Source organism: Macaca nemestrina, chromosome 18 (assembly GCF_043159975.1).
Source record: "Macaca nemestrina isolate mMacNem1 chromosome 18, mMacNem.hap1, whole genome shotgun sequence".
Lineage (NCBI taxonomy): Eukaryota > Metazoa > Chordata > Mammalia > Primates > Cercopithecidae > Macaca > Macaca nemestrina.
In genome coordinates this window covers 85907063-85934139 of record NC_092142.1, presented here as the reverse complement: position 1 = coordinate 85934139, position 27077 = coordinate 85907063, and the positions used below count along the sequence as shown (strand labels likewise).

Below are 27077 nucleotides of genomic sequence, written 5' to 3'. Positions count from 1 at the left end.
CAATTCCACTGTCTGCAGGGGTTTTTTTTTTGGTTCTTTTTTTTATTTTTATTTTTGTCTGAGACAGTCTTGCTCTGTCATCCAGGCTGGAGGGGAGTGGTGTGATCTCAGCTCACTGCAACCTCTGCCTCCCCGGTTCAAGCAATTCTCCCGCCTCAGCCTCCCAAGTAGCTGGAACTGCCAGTGCGTGCCACCATGCCTGGCTAAGTTTTGTGTTTTTAGTAGAGACGAGGTTTTGCCATGTTGACCAGGCTGGTCTTGAACTCCTGGCTTCAAGTGATCGGCTTGCGTCAGCCTCCCAAAGTGCTGGGATTACAGCGGTGAGCCACCGCGCCTGTCTGACTGCAGTTTTGATTTCCTGGCTGGGTAATCCAGGTGGCCTATATTTGCTCAATAACTGGTCAGCATCCCTCTTCACTTGTGCTTGCTTGGCCGAGTGGCAAGGAGAGGAGTGTGGGGTGGGCCAGGTGAGGAAAGTGCAAAGGTATCTTCCTGCAGTCGCCTCCCTGCAAGTGTGTTTGGGAAAGGAGCTGCCAGCAAGGGGAAGGAATAAGCTCCTCTCCTCCTCTCCTGGCCCATTAGGACGTGTGCAGACACTTCTTGTACAATCTCGAGATCTTCATTCTGGCATGCAGGGCAGATGAACACATGGTAAACTCGGGCCTCTGTCTCCAGCATGGGGGAGTGTAAACCCACAGGCAATCACGGAATGCTCCCAAGCCTCAGTTTTCACTTCTGTGAAATGGGAATAAGGTACATCCTCTAACGTTATTGTTGGGATGAATTGTGGTCATGTCTATAAGTTTTAACAACATGCCTAGTATATAGTCAGATCCATAAATAATTTTTTTGTCACTATTGAGACACAAAGGTTAGCCACCTTCAAGAGTTATCCATTCAATTGTTTTAATATCTTTCTCTCCCACCAAGCTGGCAGTTCCATGGGGCCCACATAAATTGTGTGTGTTTTGTATGAAGTTGTGACAGTTGATTTCCCACCTGGGGTAGACAGAATAACAGTCCCCTAAAGAGTCCGTATCCTAATCCCTGGCACCTGAATGTGTTACCTTACATGGCAGAAACTTCGCAAGATATGATTGAGTGAAAGAGCTGATACAGGAGATTACCTTGGATTGTTCAGGTGCGCCCATCTATAAATAATCCAGCGAGTGTTCAGTCTCTGGCAGACGAAGAGACGTGAGGGTATAATGGGGGCTTTATCTCAGTCTGGGAGTTAGGCAAGGCACCCCCAAGAGATTCAGGTTCAAGGTAAGACTCAGGATGGTGGAGTTGGCTCAGGAGAGGAGGCTCAGAGGAGAGCTCCAGGCAGAAGCGCCAGGGTGCAGAAGCCAGCTGAATTCTCACAGCAGATGAGGTAGTCTAGGTTTTGCAAAGGCAGAACCCACCCGATGGGTGATCTGGGTACCTCTGACACAAATGAGAAAACAGCAGCTCAGAAAGATCACGAACCTTTACACATGAGAAGCAGGAGAGGGCGTTGTGCTTGATTGAGTAGATTTCTTATTCTCTCCATCAGGAGCATCTGTGTGTGGGATTATTTCCTGTTTTCCCGGGCATCCCTGAAGTCAGGCTGGTGACTCACAGCTCCTTATTAGGTTGGTGCAAGTCACTGCAGTTAATGGCAAAAACCGCAATGACTTTTGCACCACGTAAAAGGCTGATGAAAAGTCTTGCTTATGGGCAAAGGCAGAACCCTCTCCAAAGCCCAATTCCAGTTTTGTATGCCTAGAACTTTGGGAAAGAAGCTCTGGGGCTTTGCATTAGGCACACATGTCTTCTTCTAGGTTAGCATGATCCAGAAACATTGGCGTCCAGCCTCTGTATGCCATCACCTCTGGATCCACGGAATCTGGCAGAGGAGAAACTGAATGTGCCTGTGACAAAGGGATGGGGGTGGGCAATGCACCAGCTTCACAAGCTGGCATGAGCCGGGCAGACACTCGTCACTTGCAGCTGCAACTCTGAGCTCCATCATTGGCCCCAGTAGAGGAAATATCCCTTCGATTGCTCCAGCCATGCAAGAAACTTGTCCGTCTGTGTTTTCCTTGCAGTTACCGAAATCCTCCGGCTCGTGTTTAACATCGGTTCCAGCTTGACTTTTGTTAAAATGTTGAAACCTAATTTTTTCGTTGAGCGATTTTTCAGTTTGAGGCCAGCATCAAATTAGAAGCCTCCCCACTGGCAGGGACTGGCAGTCGGGCAGGCGAGAGTCCCACACATGCTTGGGATATTCAATACACTTTGTTCTGCTCGGTACAAGAAACCCAGTCAGAAAATCCTGATTTATGGTGGTGCTCAGGCTTCCTGTTACTCTAAACCATGAACGTTTTGAGCCGCACCCTGCGTTCCTGGCCAGTGCAGCTGCCTCCACCACCTTCCCTCCTATCGCCAGCTTCACCATTTATATAATGTTAGGAATGGAATAATTGACTTTCCAGGGCTTTGAATTGTCCCAAACTTCAGTCTGCCTCTTTTTTTTTTTTCTATTGAGGTGAAATTCACATAACATAGAATTAACCATTTCAAAGTGAACAGCTCAGTGGCATTTAGTAAGTTCACAGTGTTGTGCAACCACCATGTCTATCTAGTCCCCAAACATTTTCATCACCCCCAAAGGAAACTCTGTTCCCATTAGGCAGCCAATCCCCATCCCCTTTCCCCCCAGCTTCTTGCAACTGTTAATCTTCTTTCTGTCTCTGTAGAATTTGTCTATTCTGAACATTTCATAAAGCAGAATCATATGCAATCTTTTGTGACTGGCATCTTTCATTTAGCATATTTTCGAGGTTCATGTTGTAGCATGAATCAGTACTTGATTCTTTTTCATGGCTGTGTAGTATTCCACTGCGTGGATAGACTACAATTTGCTTATTCAGTCATCCGTTGGTGGACATTTGGGCTATGCCTACCTTTTTGGTTATTATGAATAATGCCACTATGAATATTCATGCACACATTTTTGCTTGAGTCCCTGTTTTTATTTCTCTTGGGTATTTACACAGGAGTGGAATTGCTGAGTTGTGTGCTAAATCTATGTTTAACTTTTTTTTTTTTGTGAGACGGAGTCTTGCTCTGTTGCCCAGGCTGGAGTGCAGTGACACGATCTTGGCTCACTGCAAGCTCTGCCTCCCAGGTTCATGCCATTCCCCTGCCTCAGCCTCCCGAGTACCTGGGACTGCAGGTGCCCGCCAACACGCCTGGCTAATTTTTTGTATTTTTAGCAGAGACAGGGTCTCACTGTGTTAGCCAGGATGGTCTTGATCTCCTGACCCTGTGATCCTCCTGCCTTGGCCTCCCAGAGTGCTGGGATTACAGGTGTCAGCCACTGCACCTGGCCGTTTAAATTTTTTTTTTTTTTTTAGAGACAGAGTCTTGCTCTGTGGCCCAGGCTGGAGTGCAGTGGCGCGATCTCGGCTCACTGCAAGCTCCGCCTCCTGGGTTCACACCATTCTCCTGCCTCAGCCTCCCGAGTAGCTGGGACTACAGGTGCCCGCCACCACGTCCGGCTATGTTTTTTTTTTGTATTTTTAGTAGAGACAGGGTTTTACCATGTTAGCCAGGATGGTCTCGATTTCTGGACCTTGTGATCCGCCCGCCTCAGCCTCCCACAGTGCTGGGATTACAGGCGTGAGCCACCGCGCCCCGCCCTGTGTTTAACTTTTTGAGGTTGGGGAGAGTTCCCTGGAGGAGGTGCTGTCCATGTAAGGACCCTAAGGAACAATAGGAGCTCACCTGCGTGTTGTGGTTGGACAGTGAAGCAGAGTGAAGGTGGCAAAACCAGTTCCTGGAGGCCTGCCACTGACATTCAGCCGTGACCTTCAGCCTGAGGCTACCCAAACCATGCCCCCCACACTGCTGAGGGCCTATAGAGTCTGGGCTGTGTGCTGGGTCCTCCTTAGGCAACCATCATGTGGAGGAAAAGGTGTCATTATGCCTCAGGAAAGAGGCCTTTGTACCTGGTGGAGCCTGGGTGAGACACTCCCCGGCCACTGTGCTCATCCAAACAGGCCAGGTTTCCCATCCTGCTGTATCGTCCCCGCCCAATCCTACATTGGAGCACACTTTGGAGCTGCCTGAAAGGAATTGCAATTCTGGTTCCACAGTTTCCTTAGCTGTGTGGCTCTAAGCTAGTCTCTACCACCCTGACCCTCGGTGTCATCATCTAGAAAATAAACAGAATTGCACCAACAGGGAGAGCCAACAGGTGCTGTCTGTCCTGAGCACTCACTGCTTCACAGAGAAGAACTCACTGGATTCACAGCTCTGTCTCTGAGACAGGTGCTATTGTCCCCATCTCACAGATGAGGAAACTGAGATACAGAGAGGTTGACAGTTACCTGAGGTCACATCCCTTAGTAAATAACAGAGCTGGGCTTTGAGGCAGGTACTCGGAACACAGGCCCTTCACTCATCATTGTATGGCCCTATTATTGCTATTAGGTGGCACCATACTTTCAAATGAAATTTCTACTCAAAGGTAAACAGAACGGGATAATGAAGATTGTGTTCCCACCCCTCTGCCCATGCTCAGTTCTGCCCCTCACACATCCCCAGTCACTTCCCTCCCTCTTGCTTAATGTCAAAGCTGGTCCTAAGCACCCTATGATTGTATCTGTAAATATTTCAGTGTGTGTCTCTAGAAGAGGACTGCATGTTTCAGCATCTACCTGCCCCTCTGTGTTCCTTGCACCCAGACTTTCAGCACTAGCTGACACAGAGGAAGTGCTTTGTAAGCATTTGGTGAATGAGTGACTGAATAAATGAGTGAAGGAGTGAGTGAGTGAATGACTGAATAAGGAGTGAAGGAGTGAGTGAATTAGTGAAGGAGTGAGTGAGTGAATGACTGAATAATGAGTGAAGGAGTGAGTGAGTGACTGAATAAATGAGTGAAGGAGTGAGTGAATGAGTAAAGGAGTGAGGGAATTAGTGACTCAGTGAGTGAGTGAAAGAGTATATAAGTGAGTGAGTGAGTGAAAGAGTGAGTGAATGAATGAGTCAGTGAGTGAATGAGTGAGGAAATGAGTGAGGGAATTACTGAATGATGAATGAATGAGGGGGTGAGTGAGTGAAGAGGTAAATGAATTAGTGAATGAGAATGAAAGAGTGGGTACTTGAGTGAATGAATGAGTGAATGAGTCAGTGGGTGAGGGAGTGAGTAAATGAGTGAGGGAATGAATGAGTGAGTGAGTGAGTGAGTGAGGGAATGAGTGGGTGAGTGAGGGAATGACAGAGTGAATGAGTGAGTGGGTGAGGGAGTGAGGGAATGAATGAATGAGTGAGTGAGTGAATGAGTGAGTGAGGGAATGAATGAGAGAGTGAGTGAATGAGTGAGTGAGTGAATGAGAGAGTGAATGAGGGAATGAGTGAGTGAATGAATGAGCGAGTGAGTGAATGAATGAGTAAATGAGTGAGTGAATGAGTGAGTGAGGGAATGAATGAGAGAGTGAATGAATGAGTGAGTGGGTGAGTGAGTGAGGGAATGAATGAGAGAGTGAGTGAATGAATGAGTTGAATGAGTGGGTGAGTGAGTGAGAGAATGAGTGAGTGAGGGAATGAGTGAATGAGGGAATGAATGAGAGTGAGTGAATGAATGAGTGAGTTGAATGAGTGAGTGGGTGAGTGAGTGAGGGAATCAGTGAGTGAGGGAATGAGTGAGTGAGTGAGGGAGGGAATGAATGAGTGAGTGAATGAATGAGTGAGTTGAATGAGTGAGTGGGTGAGTGAGTGAGGGAATGAGTGAGGGAATGAGTGAGTGAGTGAGGGAATGAATGAGAGAGTGAGTGAATGAATGAGTGAGTGAGTTGAATGAGTGAGTGAGGGAATGAATGAGTGAGTGATCCCATGGAGCCAGCTGGTCAAGACCTCACGTTTTCCGTGGATGCCATGTGAGAGTCGCTCTTTCGCTCCCCACGAGCTAATGAGGAGCCCTGGCTGCCCTGTGCTGGGAGGGCCGGAGACCTCCCTGGAAACGAGGCCTGCGACCCCTCAGTGTAAGTAGGTGACAATTTATGACAGGGATAAGCGCGCCTAAGCCTCAAAGAAAAACAGTGCGTGTTTATGCAGGGCCGCACTTCCAGCCTGCTGAGGCCTCTGCAGACGCGGCTTGGGAGGCTGCCGCCCGACCCGGGCCAAATTGGACCGAGGTGCAGAGAGCCAGCCCACCCACTTCCCACCCGGCCCGCCGCAGCCTGCGTGTGTGGGGCAGCAGCGGGGGGAGTGCCCCTGTCTGTCTGGAGGAGCGGAGGCCACCTGCGTGTTCCGAGGGGTCCAGCCAGACGGGTCCCTGCCTCAGCAGCTGGAGGGCAGCGTGCGGGCTCACCCTCTGGCTGCCCGTAATTGCATCATTCTGTCTGTGAACTTGCAGTCAAGGGCAGGGTTGAGGAATAACGTGGATCTTCTGAGCCCAAATGTCCCCCTGTCTTGGTTCTTTTACATCCTGCTCACTCATGCAAACCCAGGGCCTTGCCTGCTGGCCTTGGCTGCGGTCTCCAGCATGTGTCTCCTCCAAGCTCTCTCCAGCCCTCTTGCTCCGTGTTCTCATCCTGTCTCATTCGCTGACCCCTATTGGCTCCTGCTACTCAGTTCAGGCGAGGAGTCCTGAATTCCCAACTGATATTCATCTTTAGGGTTTGGGAACAATATTCCTGGGAAATCACAGTAATTCCCGAAATCATAAGTTATTTTACATATTCCAGAACACTTTCTGTGATTTAAATAAGAATGAGAAATCCTAACAGTAAATGGTAAATCATTTTTTTGAGATACAATTAAATGAAGTTCCAGAGTGTTTTATATTTTTTTAAAAAGACATAATGATCAATATCTTTTGACAATATTATGTCATTTGGTAGCATTTCACATTAATCTGTACCTTAATCAGACATGTGATAACAGAAAATATTAAAAGAAAGACACATTAACAAAGTAAATCTCAAAAATCATTACAAAATTGAAGTACCACAGATATTTAGTGTAGTTACCAATCTTACGGTGAAATTTTAGAAAACAGTGTATTAACATTTTAGGCCTCTCTGAAGGCCTTGATCTTTGCTTCATAACATTAATCTAGACGTAGAAACATTTATTTTGCTGTTACGTTGGTTGGATTGTTGAGCATGCATTCCAAAGCATCTGCGATTGTACATTAGGTGCCTGTTGCTTCATCTACGTTTCTTTTTTTTTTTAAGTATTTTTTTTTATTATACTTTAAGTTCTAGGATACATGTGCACAACGTGCAGGTTTGTTATATAGATATACATGTGCCATGTTGGTTTGCTGCACCCATTAACTGGTCATTTACATTAGATATTTTTCCTAATGCTATCCCTCCCCCTGCCCCCCACCCCACGACAGGCCCCGGTGTGTGATGTTCCCCACCCTGTGTCCAAGTGTTCTCCTTGTTCGATTCCCACCTATGAGTGAGAACATGCAGTTTTGGTTTTCTGTCCTTGTAATAGTTTGCTGAGGACGATGGTTTCCAGCTTATTTCTTTTTTAACGGTTTCCTTCTTAACAGAAGACAATATTTTGTCCCTTGGCTCTTTTGATGGTTTGACACTGAAATTGGGTTTTACTAACTGCGATTGAAGATTAGTCTCTGATTTTGCTTGGAGGATTCTATAGTAATATTCATTCCTTCTCCGGTTTGCATTTCTTCTTAGACCTTTATAAAGATCTATGTGCCCTGGAGTGCCTATTCCTACTCCAAAAGCATGCCACATTCAAATCTTCTGGAAGTATTGACAGCCTCACACAGAATCATGTGTCGAAATGGCCAATTGAAGGACTGACTTTGCTTCCATAACTTGTTATTTCTTGGAACACCTCTCATAGGATTTGTATAGAGTATACTATGTGTATAAAGGTATTCATGTTTATTTTATTTGCAAGAATCACTTGCTATTCGTGGCAGACCCTGACCTTATGGTTCCAACATGACAACCACAGTGACATCAGCAGGTCGGAGGCACTGACTTGATGGTCCCCTCCGTCTTCCACTCTTCACCTGGTTCCCAGAGATGTGGGTGTGCACCATCATCTCTTGAGGGTCAGCATTTCCTGTGGTTACTTTTGAGGACTTTGTTGGGTTCCTTCAAACTTGTAACGTCTCTGTGTTGACTGTTAGGCTTAATTCTTGCAGGAGAATTATGACACATTTTCTCACATTCTTGATTTTTCAACTATTTTTGATTCGGGGGGTGTGAGGAATGCTGAAAAACATATCTATAATGACAAACACCCGCGAGGAATTTCTGCACTGGAACTGTGAATTCAGGCTCTTCCTAAAGAGGGTAACCCAGTAACAAGTAAGACGTGCCAACATGTTGCCGACAACGTGCTCTCGTCATGCACACATGTGGATGTGCAAATCACATCCAAAATAGATGTCATCGCATGACCATAAGACAGGAACAATGTAAAGTTTGACGGTGCCAGGCCGTGATCTGGACATGTCTCTCGGCTTCACTGAGGGCTGATAGAGGCCCCTCCTTTACCTCTCCCCAGCAGCTCCTGGTCTCTGACTGCATGGGCTGTGTGCCACACTGTGTCACACCCCGGGATGCACATTGTCCCTGTTACCTGCTCAGCAGCCCTAGGTGGGAGACACACACTTCTGATTGCCAGCTCATGGGGGCAGAGAGCAGAGATGTTAGGGAATTTCTTACTTCACCTGTGCTGAGAGCCACTATCTTCTGATTTGTTAAATGCCAAAAGCATGACCACATTCTACCTGCTCTGTTCATTCATTTCTGGGCAAACTTTACCAGGACTTAGGGAGGGGAGGCGCAAATTCTTCCCTCACCACTCTCAAGGCCTTCGTCCCCAAGGTCCTGTTATTATCCTCATTTTACATGTGATGGATTCGGAGCCTGGAGATGCTATGCACCTTGTCCAAGGGCATCTAGTGAGTGACAGAGCCAGGACTGGCCAGGCATATTCCACTGTGGTTCTAGACTTCCTCCTGATGTGAGAATTCTTCCCGTTTCCTGTTCTGGCATCCCAGAGTCAGGTAAGTTGAGCCTGCCTGCTGCCTGCCTATCCCAAGAGGAGAAAGGTGGCTTAGACTCTTTCTCTCCTTCTGTCTTTCCCTCCTTCCCTTTTTCTTTTCCTGTAACTTTAAAAAATAATAGGTTTTATTTTACAGAGCAGTTCTGGGTTTACAGAGAATTGTGCAGATAGCACCGATTTCTCATTCACTCCATCTCCCCTCCTAGGCTCCCCTGTTGTTAGCATCCTGCATGAGTGATGTACGTTTGTGACAAGGGATGAACTGATACTGGTACGTTGTTACTGAGACCCACAGTTTACACCAGGTTCACTCTCTGTGGTGTAGTTCTAGGGGCTTTGTCAGATGCATGGTGTCCTGTATCCACGCTTACACTGCCAAGATAGTTCACTGCCTCAAAGATCCCCTGTAGGTGGAACTTTTTTAAAAAGTACCATTCTGTCTGTAAATGTCCCAGCACGGCTCCTGGCATATACCAGACACCCAAAGAATTACAGTCATCCCCCCTTTACGGGGGAGACTACTCCCTGGCTGCAGACCCACCTGGGGTCTGCTCCATCCCCTAAACGATGCTGGCCCGCGGTGCGAGCCTTGTCAGCAGAAAAGGGCCCCAGAAAACAGGATCATGATACTGGCATCTTTAAATAGATGAATGCCACCAGGGAATGGTGTGCAGGTCAAAGGGCCATTTGTGTGGGTTGTTGACTTTGGGCTGGCCACCACGGACCTACCGGGTCCTGACATCACAGCTTGCAGGCTGAGCAGTTCAGCCACAGATCTGCACCCGATGAGGGAGGGTACAGAGAATGAGAAGTGACAACAGGGGCCACTGGACTTAAAGCAGCACAAACAGTGATGAATGATGGGGTTGGTTCTTCATGCTTGCCTGTCCAGAAGGTGGCTACAGTTTAGGATATCCTGGATTCTGGCGTTCCTTTCCGAAGGAATTAGATCAGAAGGAGGCTGTTGGCATCTGCAACGTGGTTGTCATAATGTTCGTGCAAATAGCGTGAGCTGCAGCGGTGAAATCGTGGGCTGCTACAGGCGATGCTGGGAAATTTGTTTCAGTTGCCTGTTGCTTCCTGACAAGCAATCCCGACATTTAGTGGCTTTGAGTAACAGTGATTTTATATTTCTGTGATTTTGTGGGCTGGCGGGGTGGCTCAGCTTACCCTGTGTCTCCAGGGTCATTCACTGGCTGCATTCAACTGGGAGCTCCTTGATGTGTCACCCGGCTCCTCCCTCCCATGTCAATCCCCAGTGCCCCTTCTAGGGGCCTTACTCTAGCAGGAGCACCTGTGTTTCCTCACAGGATGACTGCTGGGTTCCAAGACGCCACACCCAATTTGCAAGCTCAGGAAGCCTTTGCTTGCATCACGTTGGCTAACGCTCCACCAGCCAGAGTAAGTCACAAGGCCAAGCCCAGTGTCAGTGTGGGAGGGGCGACCCAGGCTCTGAATGCTGGGGGACTTGTGATTCAGTATGGCCCACCGAAGTCACTGCCAGCCCAGCTTGGAGCACCCCAGGACGCACCCCAGAGGTGGTGGGCCAGCTTTCCCTTCAGCAGCACCAAGTCTGCCCACTGTGGTCTCCTGGTGCCCATTTGTGGGTCTTGTACGGTGTCAGTCTCTAGCCCCCTCCAGCCCTCTCAAGGCTCACTAGGAGAAAAGGGATGCAATTCGAAGCACCCTGAGGAAAGGTGCCAGCCCCCAGCCACCAGCCATCTGATTCTTTCTTGTTCATCAACGATCACTTTCTGAGATTTCATCTTGAAAGTGGCTGTTCCTCTTCCTGGTACTGGTTACCACCCTTGCCTGTCCTCATGGGAAATCAGGAGCCACCCACCTCAGTGGTTTTCAAACATTGTTTCATTGAAGCCTCCCAGCCACCCTGCCTTACCTCTTTTAGAGAAGAGGATCTGAGGCTTGAAGCATGAGTTGGTACCAGGACACAGCCAGCCTGTGAGGCCCCCAAGCCCACAGCCCACCGCTGTGCCCACAGGGGCTCTTCAGACCTCGTGGTTGCAGTGCGGTGGGCTCTGGTGTGTGCCTGACACATGCATGGGGACGCTTCCCAGCCTGAGGCCCAGACATCCTGCAGGGATACAAGAGCAGTAGTAACTCATTTCTGCCTTCAGACCCTGTGTACCAAAGACTTGTAGCAGCAGTCACTGATGACGGCCCAGTTCTTTTTGTTCCTAATTTTTAAACACAGAATTCCCTTTCTTTGGCACTGGGAAGTGGAGATGCTGGTGGTTTCTATAACACAGCTGATTTTCTGGTGTGTGAGTCCCATGCAGCAGCGGATGCAAACTCGGGTCTCAGCCCTGCAGAGGGTTCTGGTTGAGGGTTGTAAACTTGTCACTGTTGTGGTTTGACAGAGATTTGACTGAGGGCTCCCCAGCAGAGACCAGTTAGGCCCAGTTGGGCCCCAGGGAAGCAGGGTTTGGCTGAGGTTATTGCAGCCCGGCCCAGCACCTCACCCTTGGCCTTGTAGGCCCAGAAATGTGATCTGGTCGGTGCCCTAGATGTGCTCAGACTCAGGAGGACTGACTCACACTAACCTAATTCACGAGAGACAGATGCAAACCCGAATGCTAGCGTGCTTGAGTGCAGTGAGGACGGGGCTGCAGTGGGGGCAGAAACCAGTGTCAGCTGGTCAGTGCAGTCCCTTTCTGGGTCAAATTACTCCTTTATAGTGAGCCCCCAAGTGTCCAGTAGGCTGGATGTTTGTCAGCTTGGCCAGCACATTCCTCCCTGTGGGAAAGCTCTGTGTGAGTTGGAATTCTCCTCAGAAGTTTGCTTACTGAGTGTGGAATCTGAGCTGGGGCATGGGCTGGAGGATCTCTAGGGTGAGTGGCAGAGCCAGCTCCAGAGTTTGCTAGGGCCTCGGCCAAGCCTGGGTAGACCTGCGGGCTTGAGGTAGGGGAGAACAGAGCTGAGTCCTGGTCTCTGTGCAGGTATGCAGGAGCTGGGCAGTCTCGGGCAAGTCTGCTCACGTCTGAGGCTCCCCGTTCTGCCTAAGTAAAATCAGGATTGGCGCCCCACTCTGCAGGGGGCCCCACTTTACCCCCACCTGCTCTATGTCCTGGGATCCTGAACCCCACTTCTGGGTGGGCTGGCTAGTGGGGCCCCCTGGCGTGATATAGAGAGTAGGGAGCAAAGTAGGGGTGCTACCCCTCGGCTCCCCACACAGGAGAGGGGTCCCATGTTCTGGCTGGGTGCCCACCCCAGGCTGCAGCTCATCCTGGCTGGTCTGCTCCCACTACTGCCACCTCCTGAGTTCCAGCAACCGCAGTAACTGCCCCCTCCCAGCTATTTATTATGTCCTTTTCTGGGGTCCCCAAATGTGAGCCACATGCATACATTCCCATGTATTTACTTTTGGTTTTATTTTTTACAACTTTAAACAAATAAAGCTCATCTTAGCTCCTAGGCTCTACAGAAGTGGATGGCAGCCAGATATGGGCTGTGGGCCTGACTACAACCCCTTTCCTCATTTCCCCCAGCTTGCCTGTGCCACCTGCTTCCTGCGGGGACCTGGGCTGATGAGTGGATGTGATGATGACGAGATTGGATGACCCAGCACAGAGATGCCCCGCAGCTGGGGCCACCATGGCTCTGGTGCATTGAGGGATTTCCCCTGAGCTCATAGTATGTGGCCATGGTTGAGGGCATCGGCCACAGCTGCCCTTGGAGGGGGACTTGAAGGAGAGCCTTCAGCACTGGGGTCTCTGTCACTGCACACGCTGGGCCCTGGCTCTTCTGAGGTCAGGTGGGGCTGTCACAAGAGCACATCTCAGTGCTGGAGGTCAAGGAGGTCTGTGGGCTAGCACAGAACAAGTGACTTCACAGAAATCCCATGGCCCAATTGGAGCCCAGCCTCGCAGCTCTGTGAATCTCTCACAGGTTATGATGCAACAGGGAGGGGTCCTTTCCTACCTCCCTGCAGGATCCCGGGGGTCCCTGTTCCCCAAAGCATGGCCTCCTGTGAGCAATGGCAACTCCTAGCCACACTGGCCTCACCTGTGGGTTCCCAGGGGGACACCTGTGGGCCATCAGGGAAGCATTTGGTGGAGGAAGAGTTCCTAGTGGTGGCAGGTGGTGACAGGTTCCTGTGAGGCTCACATGGTTGGGCTGTCTGGACTCACTTATGGGGCAGCAGGGCCCCAGGTCCCTCTCTGTCTAACAGAGTGGGTCTTCCAGCCAGCTTGTGGGGCACCCTTAGTTTTGACTGTTCTGACTCCCTGTTTGTGCAAACTGAATGCTGACCCTGCTTGTCTGTTGATCCGTTTACCTTTGATCCATGGTTCAAGTTCAGCTCTATCAATTTTACCAGAGTATTTGTTTGATTAAGGGGCTTCTGCTGTGTGATAGCCTCATCCCAAAGCACAATGATCTTGCTGGTCTAAGCTCACAGTGCATTTGTCTTTGAGTGGCACAGGGTCAGCCCAATGTGCTGTTGACAGATGCAGCAGAAGTATGGGGTTCTTCCTGGCCTGACTTGCTGCAGATTCCCAAGTCAGTGTAGGTGAGGCTCTCCTCCCCGACCCACTCTGAGCCTGTCCTTCACTGGAGCGTCTGCTGGTCGCCTGTGGCAAGGTCCAGTTCCTTGGATCATGCTGGTCAAAGGCACATTGTCTATGGTGCCAGAGGAGCAGACCCAGAGAGCAAAGACTCCCCTCCTCCTGACAGAAGTCACCTTGCTGAAGGCCTCGGGGAGTGTCATCCACAGATCAAAGTGCTTCTTCCTGTCTGAGGATGAAGACAGTGGCAAGAGAACAAAGTCCTTTATTTTAAAAGGAGCATCCAAAATGATATCACATGGACCTCATGTGCAGTGTGAATGATTCTGGTTTATGTCATGTGGGCATTGTGTGTAGTTTGAATAGTACTGGTTCATTGTCATGTGGGTGCTCATGGAGGCCATGGGGCCCTTTCTCCATCCATTGTTTCCTTTGTGTCCACCTGGGGCCACTTTCTGGCTCATGACCAAAGGTGAGAGGTCAAGTTTGTGAGGCTCCTGAGGGTCTCTAACAGGGTGGGAGAAAGGAGCCTCTGGGATTCAACCCAGCACATCAGCCAGGCTGATTCTTTTGAAGTTTAAGGCAATCATGAAGATTTACTCCTATATTTTCCTCTAAGGGTTTTATAGTTTTAACTCTTACATTTGGGCCTTTGATGCATTTTGAGTTAGTATTTATATATGGTGTGAGGTAGGGGTCCAGCTTCATTGTTTGGCCTGTGGATACCCAGTTTTCTCAGAACCATTTATTGAAGAGACATTTTTTTCCCCCTATAGAATGGTCTTGGCACCTTTGTCAAATAAAGTGACTATAGAAGTATTAGTTTATTTCTGGACTGGGTTCTATTCCATTGCTCTGTATTTCTATTTTATGCCAGTACTACAGTGGTTGATTGGGGTTTCCAAAATTTGTAGTAAGTTTTAAAAATCAGGGAGTGTGAGTCCTTCAACTTTGTTATTTTTTTAAGAAAAAATGTGATTATTTGGGGTATCTCAGAATTGTATATGAATTTTAGGATCAACTTTTCCACCTCTATAAAAAGGATTGTTAAAATGTCCATGCAATGGAACATGACTCCACCACAAAAAGGAGTGAAGCACTGACCCATGCTGCAACATGGATGTGCATGGAAAACACAATGCTGCATGAAGTAAGCTGGTCACAAGAGACTGCATGTTGAATGACCCATTCATACAAAGTGTCCAGCATAGGCAAATCCACAGAAACAGAGAGCAAATTGGTGACTTCCAAAGGCTGGGGGCAGAGGTGAATGGGAGTGACTGATAATGGGTGTGGGATCTCCTTTTGGGGTGATAGAAATGTTTTGGAATAAATAGGGGTAGTCACACAACATGGTGAATGTACTGAATGCCAACAAACTGTTCACTTTAAGAGTTAATTTTGTGAATTTCATCTCAATAGAAAAACAATGTAAGCCAGACCCTGCCATTTCTCTGTTCAACCCCCTCCAGCACCTTCTTGTAATGATGAAAGTGAAAGGCCTCACCAGAGCCCCCTCACTGCTGACTCCTCCAACTCTGCCCCATGCCCCCCACCCCCTCTCTTCTTTGTTTCTCTCTTTAGCGCTTCCACTGAATGAAATGCCAGATATTTATGTTACTTATTATTTTATTTTAAAATATCTTTTGTCTCCAAACTGAATATAAACTCCATAAGGGCAGGGACTTCACTCATCCCCAGGCTCACTGCTGTGGCCCCAGGCAGAGAATAGCTCCTGACACTTAGGAGGTGCTTCCTGGTTATTTGTTAATGAATGAATGCCACAAGCTCATTTCCACCTCTCTTAGGGAGGCGAGTTTTCTGCCCTGGAGGGCAGCATGGCCTCCCCAGGTGTTTGCAGTAAGTTTTTAAGATCAGGGAGTGTGAGTACTTCAACTTTGTTCTCCCCAGCTTATCACTGTGGGGCTCTTCTATTCTCTCCCAGCTTCAGGTGAAACACGAGGGAGGGGCCCTGGTTGGCCCAGTCACTTGAACGAATCCCTGGCAGGGGGAGAAGGGCAGGGCACTCGGGACTCTGACTTCCTAACCTGGCTCATGGACTCCATCATTCCAGTCTTCCTGGGGTGTCTCAGCCAGACCCAGGGCCAAGGCTGCCTCAGTTTACCAGCCTGCATCACTTGCTCTAAAATGTGGAGCCCAGAGCAGCCTAACTTGTCCCCACTGGTCAAGGGCAGTGGAACCTCTGCTCATTGGTGCCATTCTGGGTTTTCCCTGCTCTTTTTCTCTCTTTCCTGGCTGTCTTCACCCTGCACCTCCCCTGCCAGGCAAGCAGCTGCTTCTGCCCACAGAGGAGCTCCCATTCTCCTCTCACAGCCAAGCCACAGATTTTGTTTCAACCTCACCACCCACCATGATTGCAACACACAGAGCAGAAGTGTCATGGAAAATGAGAAATATACACATGGCAATCTTTTCTCCAGAGGACACAGGGAGTCACAGCCCACAGTTCAGGAAATAACAGACGGCGGTGTTTCCAATGGAGTCTCCTGGACTCCCTTTGCTCTAAGTGGTTAGTGAAGGGGATGCCAGGATGGGAGGGCTGGTCATGGGGGCCCTGGAGGGCACACTGGGGAGAACAGAGAGAGGAAGGATGGAGACCTGGTAGGAATGGATGTCACAGTTAAATGGGGTCCTTGTGGGGAGTTTAGTGGCATCTTGACAGAATTGTGGCAGGGTTGGGGTTAAGTGGCTACCCAGGGTGGAAGTCGAGAATCTTGGTGTGCAGATGAGCAGGAATGGGGAAGCGAATCCTCCCATCTCTTCGGTAGCACTCAATCCCATGAATCTGTGGTTAACTCAGGTTATGAGTAGCTGCAGAAATACATGGGATCTTCAATGACTGCAGAAATGTGGGATGCAGAACTTGAATGGAAAGAACCCCAGACTAGAAATCAGGAGGTCTGGGTCCAAATTCTGGTACAGCAGTTCATTGTGTCAATTTTCCCCATTTTATAGCTGAAATAATTGAGGCTCAGAGGACAAGTGTCTTCTTAAGATCACAGCCTGCATGGTGGCAAGGCGACTTAGATTCTTGGGACTAAATGACATTCACAGCAGCAAAACCCATCAAAAGAGCCCTTTCCCTAGGGGGTTTCTGAACACAGGTACCTCTTTTACTTCTACATGTGCAGAGAAAAGCCTGGACTTCCAGTTTCTCTTGCTGTGACCCTGCAGGGAAGAACTCTTTCATGCTCATGGATTTGTAGAATGAGTATATCAACTCCTTCTTTAGCAAAGGGAGGCATCCCTGAGAATTTTCTGGAAACGACTCTGTGAGTGTACATTTTACATAGGACAAGAGTCAACCACTTCAAGTGCACAATTCAATGATTTCAGTAGCTTTCCTGAGTGGTGCACTCATCACCAATAACCTTTTGGGACATTCAGTTTAGAACATTTAGAACTCTCCCTGCCCCCATAAGATCCTCATGCTCATTGATGGTTAATTTCTGTTCCCACCTGTAGTCCCTGGGAGCCATTTTCTATCTTTATGGATTTGCCTATTCTGGGCATTTCTTCTAAATGGAGTCAGCCAATACATGGTCTTTTGTGTCCAGTTTCTTTCCCTGAGCATCATGTTGAGGAGGTTTATCCATGTTGCAGCGTACATCCATGCCATCCATGCTTTGTTCCTTTTTATGACTGAATACATCCCACCGCATGGACAGGCCACATTTGTTTATCTACTCACCAGCTGATGAACACTTGGGTTGTTTCATTTTTGGCCACTTCGAATAATGCCGTCATGAACATTTGTAGATGAGTCTTTGTGTTTTCTAGGTTTTCACACATAGGTTTTCATTTTTCTTGAGTAGATACGTAGGAATAGAATTGCTGATTTGCAGGGTAGTTTGTTTAATTTTTTGAGAAACTTCCAAACTGCTTTCCAAAGTGACTGCACCATTTTGCACTCCCACCAGTGAGTGATACAGTTTGGCTGTGTCCTCACCCAAATCTCACCTTGAATTGTAATAATCCTCAGATGTTGTGGGAAGGACCCCGTGGGAGGTAATTGAATCATGGGGGTGCGGTTTTCCCATGCTGTTCTCATGATAGTGAATAAGTCTCAGGAGATCCAATGGTTTTATAAAGGGGAGTTCCCCTGCACAAGCTCTCTTGACCACTGCCATGTAAGACATGCCTTTGCTCCTCCTTGTCTTCTTCCATGATTATGAAGCCTCCCCAGCTATGTAGAACTGTGAGTCCATTAAACCTCTTTCCTTTACAGATTACCCAGTCTTGGGTGTGTCTTTATTAGCAGCATGAGAATGGAGTAATATAACCAGCATCACAGGAGGGTTCCCATTTCTCCACATCCTCTCCAACACTTGTTATTGTCTGTGTTATTTATGATAGTCACTTCAGTGAGTATAAAGGGGTATCTCACTGGGGTTTTAAATTGCATTTCCCTAATGGCTAATGATGTTGAACACCTATTTCATATATGTATTAGCCATTTGTATATCTTCTTTGCTGAAATGCTTGTTCCTATCTTTTGTCTTGTTTTGATTGGATTTGTTTGTCATAGAGTTGTAGTTTTCTTTGTTGTATATTCTGGGTCCTTTATTGGATATGTGTTTTGCAAATATTTTATTCTCAGCTGTTGTTTGTCCTTTCATTTTCTTAATATTGTATTTTGAAAAACAAAAGTTTTAAATTTTGATGAGATCCAATTTTGTCAATTTTTTTATTTTATGGATTGCGCTTCTGATAAATGGCTAAAAAATCTTTGCTTAACCCAAAGTCTCAAAGATTTTCTTCTTCTTTTTTTTTTTTTCTAAAAGTTTTGTTATTTTAGCCCTTACGTTTATTTTCCATTTTGAGTTAATTTTTGTGTGTGGTATGAGACAAGGGCCTAAAGTGATCTTTTCTTATATGGGTATCCCATTTTCCCAGCTTCATTTATAAACAGACTATTCTTTCTTCAATTAATTGTCTTGGAACTTTTGTATACAATCATTTGACTACCAATATAAGGGTTGATTTCTGATCTCTCTGTTCTGTTCCGTTGATGTATGTCTCTTCTAACGCCAGCATCACAGAGTCATGAAACCATAGCTTCTTCGCGCATTTAAAAATCAGGATATGAAAGCCCAGGGTATGAAAGTTTGTCTTTTATTTAAAAATGTTTTAGTTTACTCTAGGTGTTTTGCATCTTTACATAAATTTTAGAGTCTGCTTGTCAGTTTCTGTAAACAGAGCTTGCTGGAATTTTGATAGGAATTGCATTGAATCTGTAGATCAATTTGGGGAGAATGTACATTTTAACAATCATGAGCCTTCTAATCCATGAACCTGGGATGTCCCTCCATTTATTTAGATCCTTGATTTTCCTCTGTGAAGTTTTCTAATTTTCATCAGCCAAGACTTGTACTTTATTTCTAAGTATTTTATTCTTTTTGATGCGACTGTGAGTGGAATCATATTCTTAGCTTCATCTTTTGATTGTTCATTGCTAGAGTACAGAGACACACCTGAGTTTTGCACATTGCTCTTACATCATGTGACCCTGTATATTACTTCTAATAGGTATGTACAGTGTATAGTCCTTAGGACTCTCTCCACATAAGATCATGTCATCTGAGAATACGGTAATTTTACTTCTTCCTTTCCATTAAGGTATTTTATTTCCTTTTCTTGCCCAATGGCACACCCCTAAGAATTTGCAGTCACACCTCAAATAGGTGTGGGAATTCAGTCTCTGCAGCCAGTGGTTTCTTCTCCCGTCTGAATTTTGCTGTGAAGTGTCCAGCCACTCCCACTCTCACCCTCCAAAACTGGATAGTCATGGTTGAGGGAGCTCTTCTGCCAGATTGGTGGGTTTGCATCCTGGCCCCATTGTTTACCCACTGTCTGACCTCAGGAAAGTTAAATATTAACCTCTCTGTGTTTCAGTCACCTTGTCTTTACAGAGAGGATGTTGGTGATGCTGCTACCTGCCTCACAGGCCTGTTGGAAAAATTTTATGCATCAGTTCACATAACCTAACCATGCCAGGTGCAAAGTCACCCCTTAATACATGTGAGCTATTCTTACACCCTGTTGGTTTGAAGGTGAAATCAGAGAATGTAGAGATGGTTGGTGATTTAGGACCTTATTATCGTGTTACACCCTTATTTCGTGCATGAAGAAACCAAAGCCTGGGAACATCGGGGAAACGTCTGAGGCCCTCCAGCAAGCTGGTGTAATCATGGCTTTCTCTTAAACTCACTGCAGACACCAAAGGGTGGCCCGGATCCTCCTGATTACTTTTCTTTTTTTTTTTTTTTTTTTTTTTTTTTTTTTTTTTTTGAGACGGAGTCTCGCTCTGTAGCCCGGGCTGGAGTGCAGTGGCCGGATCTCAGCTCACTGCAAGCTCCGCCTCCCGGGTTTACGCCATTCTCCTGCCTCAGCCTCCCGAGTAGCTGGGACTACAGGCGCCCGCCACCTCGCCCGGCTAGTTTTTTGTATTTTTTAGTAGAGACGGGGTTTCACGGTGTTAGCCAGGATGGTCTCGATCTCCTGACCTCGTGATCCGCCCGTCTCGGCCTCCCAAAGTGCTGGGATTACAGGCTTGAGCCACCGCGCCCGGCCCTGATTACTTTTCAGTTTGGGTTTCACTGGTCCCGAAGTCTCTCTCTCCATGGCCACGTTTAAGATGAATTAAATGGCAGCACAGAAACACAATTAAATTATAGCTATCTGGGCACATTTTGGTCCAGATGGGGGTTCAGTTGTCTGCTGCTAACGCCATTACCTGCCTTCCTGACTGTGTCCTGGTTCAAATTCCTGATAAATCACGTGTTGGCCTTTTTCCCTAAAAATAGGCTCACAGGCCTCCTCCTGACTCAGCGTCTGGTCTCCCCGCGGCTGAGAATGGTCCAAACCAAGAATGAGTGTGATGAGTACGGACACAGAGATGGTGATAGAGAACAGGATGGGAACACGGAGGGAATGAGGGAAGAAGGAAAGAAGGGGAAAGGGACAGAAAGTGGGGAGAAGGAGAAAGAACGAGACCAGGAGAGAGAGTGAGAGGGAGAGGGAGAGGGAGAGGGAGAGAGGGAGGGAGGGAGGGAGCGAGAGAGAGAGAGAGAAAGAAAGAGAAAGAGAGAAAGAGAGAAAGAAAGAAAGAAAGAAAGAGAGAGAGAGAGAGAGAAAGAGAAAGAGAAAGCAAAAGCAGTGATACCTGGATGCTACTGAATGTGGCAAAGAGGACTCCAGGTTACAGGTGCAGTTAAAGTTGCTAGTTAATCGTTAATCCTGGGGTGGGCCCACTGTAACCACAGGGTCTCTGTAAGTGGAGAGGAGGCAAAAGAGAGTCAGAGACATGGGGTGTGAGGAGTCACCTGGCATGGCTGGCTTTGGAGGTGGAGGAAGGGGCCAGGAGCCAAGGAGTGCAGGCGGCTTGTAGAAGCCGGGAAAGGTGAGGAGCGGATCCTTCCCTGGATCCTCCAGAAGGAACCAGCCCTGCCCATATCTTGATCTTAGCCCCATGAGACCTGGGTTGGGCTTCTACCCTCCAGAGCGGTGAGAGAATTCATGCGTTCTTCAAGTCGTGTTTGTGCGTTTGGTTATAGCCGCAGGAAGCTCACGAACACAGCTGCTTCCCAGGTGCTGGTGGAGTGAGCCCTAGCTGCCCACAGAGGAAGCTCCTTGGTAAAATAACTCTTTGCTGACTCTGCCTTTTCGGTCTCCCTCCTCCCTTCCCGGCCTTTGCTGCCTGGGACCACCTCCTGGGTAAATGCCCATCTCTCTGAAGCTCATCCCAGGGCCGGCTTCTGGGGAGCCCAATATGCCACCTCCTGTGTTTAAACATTCTTCAGCTGCTTCTCTGTGCATCCGTTTCTGCAGCGTTTCTAGGAATGATGTGGCCTTTTCACTTTGTTCTATTTTTGTGAGGAGGGAATATCAGGAAGGAGAAGACACATCGTGTCACTAGACCAGCAGATGTGTGCTCGGTGACCAACAGATGTGCGCTTGGTGACTGGCAGCCCGGCTGCCAGCTCACCCGCACCACAGCCCATAGCGGGAAGTGCAGGTCTCATCAGCAGCCCATTTTACAGATGAGGAAAGGGAGAAACAGAGGAAAGAGGCTTCATTCAGCTCAAGGCCACCCAGCTCCGAGGTGGCCTGGCCGGCACGGGAAGCCCAGTGCCTGATCTAGGGGGCTCGGCTGTGAACACAAGGTCCTGTCTCTGCACGGACGTCCATGTGATGGCCTCCACCAAGGAGAAGCTCAAGGAGGGGTGTGAGGGAACAGGTTACTCCTTACTGGAAGCAGGGACTGGGCTGTTTGGCTGGGTTGTGTGATATGTGCATTTGTTATGTTTGTTACTTTACAATTTGTTGTGATTTCTTTACTCATTCCAAATGAATATGTACTTTTCTACCAAAATTGGTCATTTTGTATTTTTTCTTGACAAGGATCCCCCAAATTGTATAAGCTTAAGGAACCACAAGCCTAGATTTGCACCTGAACTCCTTCCCTGATACACAGTGAGGAGACCTGGAGCAGGACCCCGTGCAGCGGAGAGAAGGGTCCATGCCCGGCAGCAGCGACCACAGCAGCACAGCAACAACCACAAGAACACAGAGAGAATCACGACAACACAGTGACAATCGCGACAGCACAGTGACAATCATGACAACACAGTGAGAATCAGAACAACACAGTGAGAATCACGATAGCACAGGGACAGTCATGACAGCACAGAGACAAATAGCGGCAGCATAGTGACAATCACGACACCACAGCAAGAATCACGACAACAGCAAGAATCACAGCAATACAGTGACAATCACATCAACACAATGAGAATCACGGCAACAGTGAATCATGACAATGCAGAGACAATCATGACAACATGGTGTCAGTCATGACAACACAATGAGAATCGTGACAACAGTGAGGACCACAACACAGTGACAAAATCGCAACAGCACAGTGACAATCACAACACAGTGACAACTGCAACAGCACAGCGAGAATCACAACAGTTTGGTGACAGTCACAACAACACAGTGACAATCATGACAACACAGAATCATGGCAGCGCAGTGACAGTCACAGACAACACAGGATCACGACTACACAGTGAGGATCATGACAGTGTGGTGGCAATCACGACAGTACAGTGACGATCACAACAGCATAGCAGCAACAATGACACAGTGACAGTGATGACAACACAGCCACAATGACACAGCAGGAATGACAACACAACAATGAAACAACAACACAGCACCAATGATGACAACATCACATCACCAAAGATACATCAACATTCAAAACCACAACACAGCAGTGATGACAAGAGCACCAATAACACGACACACACAGCACCATCATCACGGCAACACCAACCCCAGCAACAACACAGCGACAACACCACAACAGCATGAGAATGACAGCAAGAACACAGCAACAACAGAGCAACGCAGCAGCAATGACAATGCATCATGATCAACAACCACACAGCAACACAAACGTCAGGACCACTCGGCCAACCCGGCCACAGCGAGAATGCCAGCAATGCATCATCCTCTAGAAAAACACAACAACAGCAACATAGCAGCTACAATAACACAACACAGTGGGAACAACACTGCAAAATGGCCACAACAACGACCACACCACACAACACAACAACCCTACCACACAGCAGCAGTGGTGACAACACGGCTGCAGCAGCAGCGACCACCCCAAGCCAGCTCCTCGGGCGGGAGGCCGTCCCCGGGCCTGGGCCTCCTTGGACAGCAGCCACCCTTGCTGGTTGGGCAGCGCCATGCAGGGGTGGTCAGGGTGCCTGAGAGCCTCTCTAGAAATCCAAAGCTTCCAGACCAGGACACCCGACTCCAGCTTCCAAGGCCAGGCCTCCCTTCAGCCGTGATGGGTGAGATCCAAACACCTTGGTAATCGCAGCTGGGTTCCTCTTGCCCATTAATGCTTTTTCCACGCCACCAAGAATTGCATAAAATTTATGTAGGCAGTTGTCACATGTAGACCTCAAATATTCAACCCAGGGGTCTCGTTTACAAATTAAGTTAAAGAAACTCCAAGATTGCTAAGTGTTAAACGTTTTTTGTCAAATAATTTCTCTGGGGAAACTGGCTACCTTTTTTCCCTTCTTCCCCCATGCTTTTTTTTTTTTTTTTTCCCCCTGAGACAGGGTCTCACTCTGTCATCCAGGCTGGAGTGCAGTGGCACGATCTCGGCTCACTGCAACCTCTGCCTCCTGGGTTCAAGCTGTCCTCCTACCTCAGCCTCCTGAGTAGCTGGGACTATAGGTATGTACCACCATGCCTGGCTAATTTTTTGTATTTTTGGTAGAGATGGGGCTTTGCCATGTTTCCCAGGCTGGTCTCAAACTCCTGAGTTTCACCTACCTCAGCCTCCCAAAGTCTGGGATTACAGGCGTGAGCCACTGCACCTGGCCCACACCCGTGCTCTTTTATGAAAACAAGAAAAAAATATCTTAAGAGAGGTGTATGAAGCAGAATTCACAAGCACCTACTGAGGTCCAGGTCGGTCATTTCATACCAAATACAGAGTCATTTGCTTCCCCACACACTGCTGGTTCCCTCCAGGAGAAAGGACAGTGACGAGTCTGGCCAGACCTGGACACGTTCTTTCCAGTGACCTCCCTCAGGGTCTCATCAGTCAGCTTGCAGGGCGGGAGCTGGTCAGGCGTCTCTGGCTGTTGGAGAGTGGCTTCAATTGCCTTAGTGGTCAAGGGAAGTGTGTTCTGTGAAATTCACTGCAGACCGTGGCCAGGGACTATCCTCCTTACAGCATGTCTTGAGAGCTGAGATCATTTTTTTTTTTCTAAATGAATGTGGCCAAGCAGATAAAAAGAGAACAAATAAGGAGTGTGTGCACCGAAGCAGCCCCTTGAAGGCCAGGAGGGAGAGGGCTGTGTACTGGGGAGGCGGAGGCGGGCACGGCACTGTGGAGGGGTATTCATTAGAGGGTTCACCCACTCATGGCAAGAGGGGGCTCAGCTGGTCCCCCGAGTGGGCTGGCCTGGGATATCTAGAGATTAGCCTAGAGCGGCTGACTGGTGGGGTCTAGGGACAGATAAGCCATAGAGGGAGTGAGCCGCAGGGAGCTCGCTGTCTTTCTGACCAGACACTGGTTGCCTCTGTGATCTGGTGCAGGTGTTTTCTCCATGGAGCAGAGGTGCTCAGGGAGGAGAAGAGGAACAGACATCAGCACAGTTCTCGGGGTTGACACTGTCCACGTGCCATCACTGTGTCGAATGGTTCACAGGCTTATCTCACTGAATGCTCAACCTCTAAGACTTAGGAGGTAGCTACTCCTTCCATCCCCACTGTAGAGATGAGGGCACGGAGGCCGGAGAGTTCCAGTGCCATGCTCTTGGCCACCCACCCAGGGGAGTCTCCATGCACACAGGCACATTCCAGGCTCTGACAGGTCCTGCAGTGAAAACAAACAGAAAAACCCACTTAAATGTCTCGAATCCCGCTTTTCCCAATGCCGGCCCTACTTCGTTGAGTTATGGTGCAGATGAACGGTCCTGGGGCCCCATGTGGCCTCAGGTCTGTGCACACGGCCAGCCACCTAAATACCAGCTTGAGCTGCACCCCTCAGTAAAAGTCCCCTTCCCCTTCCCCCTGGAAGGAATCTGGTATGTAGAAAGTGCTTGACAGGCATTACTGGAGGAGTGAATGAATGAATGACCTGTGGGTCTCTGCACCATCCTTGCCTGGCTGGCACTCGCCTCTGCCATGGCCCTCTCCATAGTCCCAAGGCTGGCTGGGAGCAACGGGGCAGAACCACGTCCTCTTGGAAAACAAGGAGCTGCAGGGTAGGCTAGCCCAGCCATCGCAGATGTGGCCTGGGACTTCCATACTTGTCCCTGTCGCAGCCACCCACGCCCAGCAGGTTCCAGCTTCTAGTGAATGTAAGGTTGTGGCCATAGCCCCAGGCTTCATCCCCCACCAGAGGCCTCCAGGCAGGAGAGCAGTTACTCTACAGGAGCGTCCTTTCATGAAGGACGCTCACCTGGCGTCCCCGGAAGCTTCCCCAGCCCTGTTGGCGGGGTTTGGGTTTGGATGCTCACCTCAACATGAGTGCAGTGTTGGAGTCTGGTGGAGGCGTCTGCGTTTTTAGCCCCTAGAATCTCAAGAAGGATGGTTGGGAGGGCTAGAAAGACCACATCCAAAGCTCTCAGCGCAGTGGCACGTGCTGTCTCGATGCTCATTCTTGCGTTGAAGGTTGCTGTTGTTTCTCATTCCCTCACCCAGTCAGCACATCTTTGTTGAGCGCTTGTTACGTGGCAGGAACTGTTACCATTGCTGTACACATTGTAACTCATGATCCTCCTCACAGCAGGGCAGAGGAGTGACTGTGGCTTCTGCTTTCAGAAGGGGAAATGGGCACAGGATCTAAGGTGTGTGTCCGACATTGTGCACAGCCGGCCAGTGGTGCCCAGGGATGGAACCCAGGATGTGGTCCCCGAGCCACTGCTTTGCCTTCCCCCATGCTGGGTTGCCTCCCGGGGACGGAACCCAAGGCACAGTCCCTGAGCCGCTGCCTTGCCTTCCCCCGTGCTGGGTTTTGCCTAAGCTGGCTGGGCTTTTCCATCGCTTGCTGCTTCCACCACCTTGACCGCATCTGGTCCCCATGCTGAGGGGCGGCAGACGTCATTACCCCAAGGACAAATCAGGGCCAGCAGTGAGCTGTCAACTTCTGCACTCCAAAGAAACCCAGGGCTTGCCTGACTAAAATCCATTTAAGAAAATTAACCCTGAGACTCTCGCTCTGCTTGGATTTTGTGGGCGGCGGGAGCTGCAAAGTACTTAAAAGGTGCAAGGGCAGATTAATGGAGTCCATATGCCTGGATTCTGAGGGTCTCTGTGCTGGGTGGGCTTATCAAGTCTCTTGTAATAACAAAGGGTGGGACAGTTCAAAGGACTGGCTCTCTGAGACGCTGGGCTCTTACGGGGGCTCCTCTGCAAACCCCGCTGTACAAACATTGTCGTCTTGCTCTTGCCCGGAGCCCTTGCCTCTGGCTTTATTATTTTTTTTTTTCTCCTTTTTACCCTTTGACAGTGCAGCAGGGCACTTTGTGAGAAATCTTCCTGTAGAAGGACTGATTTATCGCTCCACTTGGGAGTAAAACGACCTCTGGTGATCCCTACCTGGGCTCGTGGAGCCGCAGGGAGGAGCAGCCCAGGGCACTGGTCCGGCGTCCAGCGTAACTGCTCAGAGCTCGCAGCCTGCACCGCAGGAGGCACCTCCCTCGTCTACACAGTCCTGGTGGGGAGGACGATGAAGCCATTGTTGGAGCATGTCTGCTGGGTGGGGCACCAGGCTGGACCCTGTCGGCGGGGACATTGTCTGCCCATTGGCTCGAGTGATGCCGAGTTATCGGCCTGTTGTGTGGGAGACATATCAAGGCATTTCTTGCAGATTCTTGGGGGTGGGACATGATTTGTCCGGATTGGACGTCTACAAGTGCCTGGAAGATGAGATAATCTCCAGCTCTCTGCACACAGACT

At 48.7% G+C, this 27077-nt stretch overlaps 1 protein-coding gene across 1 annotated transcript in view; it reads left to right on the top strand.

Moving 5' to 3' along the window:
* Window positions 1-22330, top strand: part of C18H16orf95 (chromosome 18 C16orf95 homolog) — a 317656-nt gene extending 295326 nt beyond the window's left edge. Inside the window, exon 13 of the transcript XR_011616661.1 lies at window positions 21978-22330. The gene's annotated coding sequence lies outside the window, so the exon portion shown is untranslated. The remainder of the gene's footprint in view (window positions 1-21977) is intronic.
* The last annotated feature ends 4747 nt before the right edge of the window (window positions 22331-27077 follow it).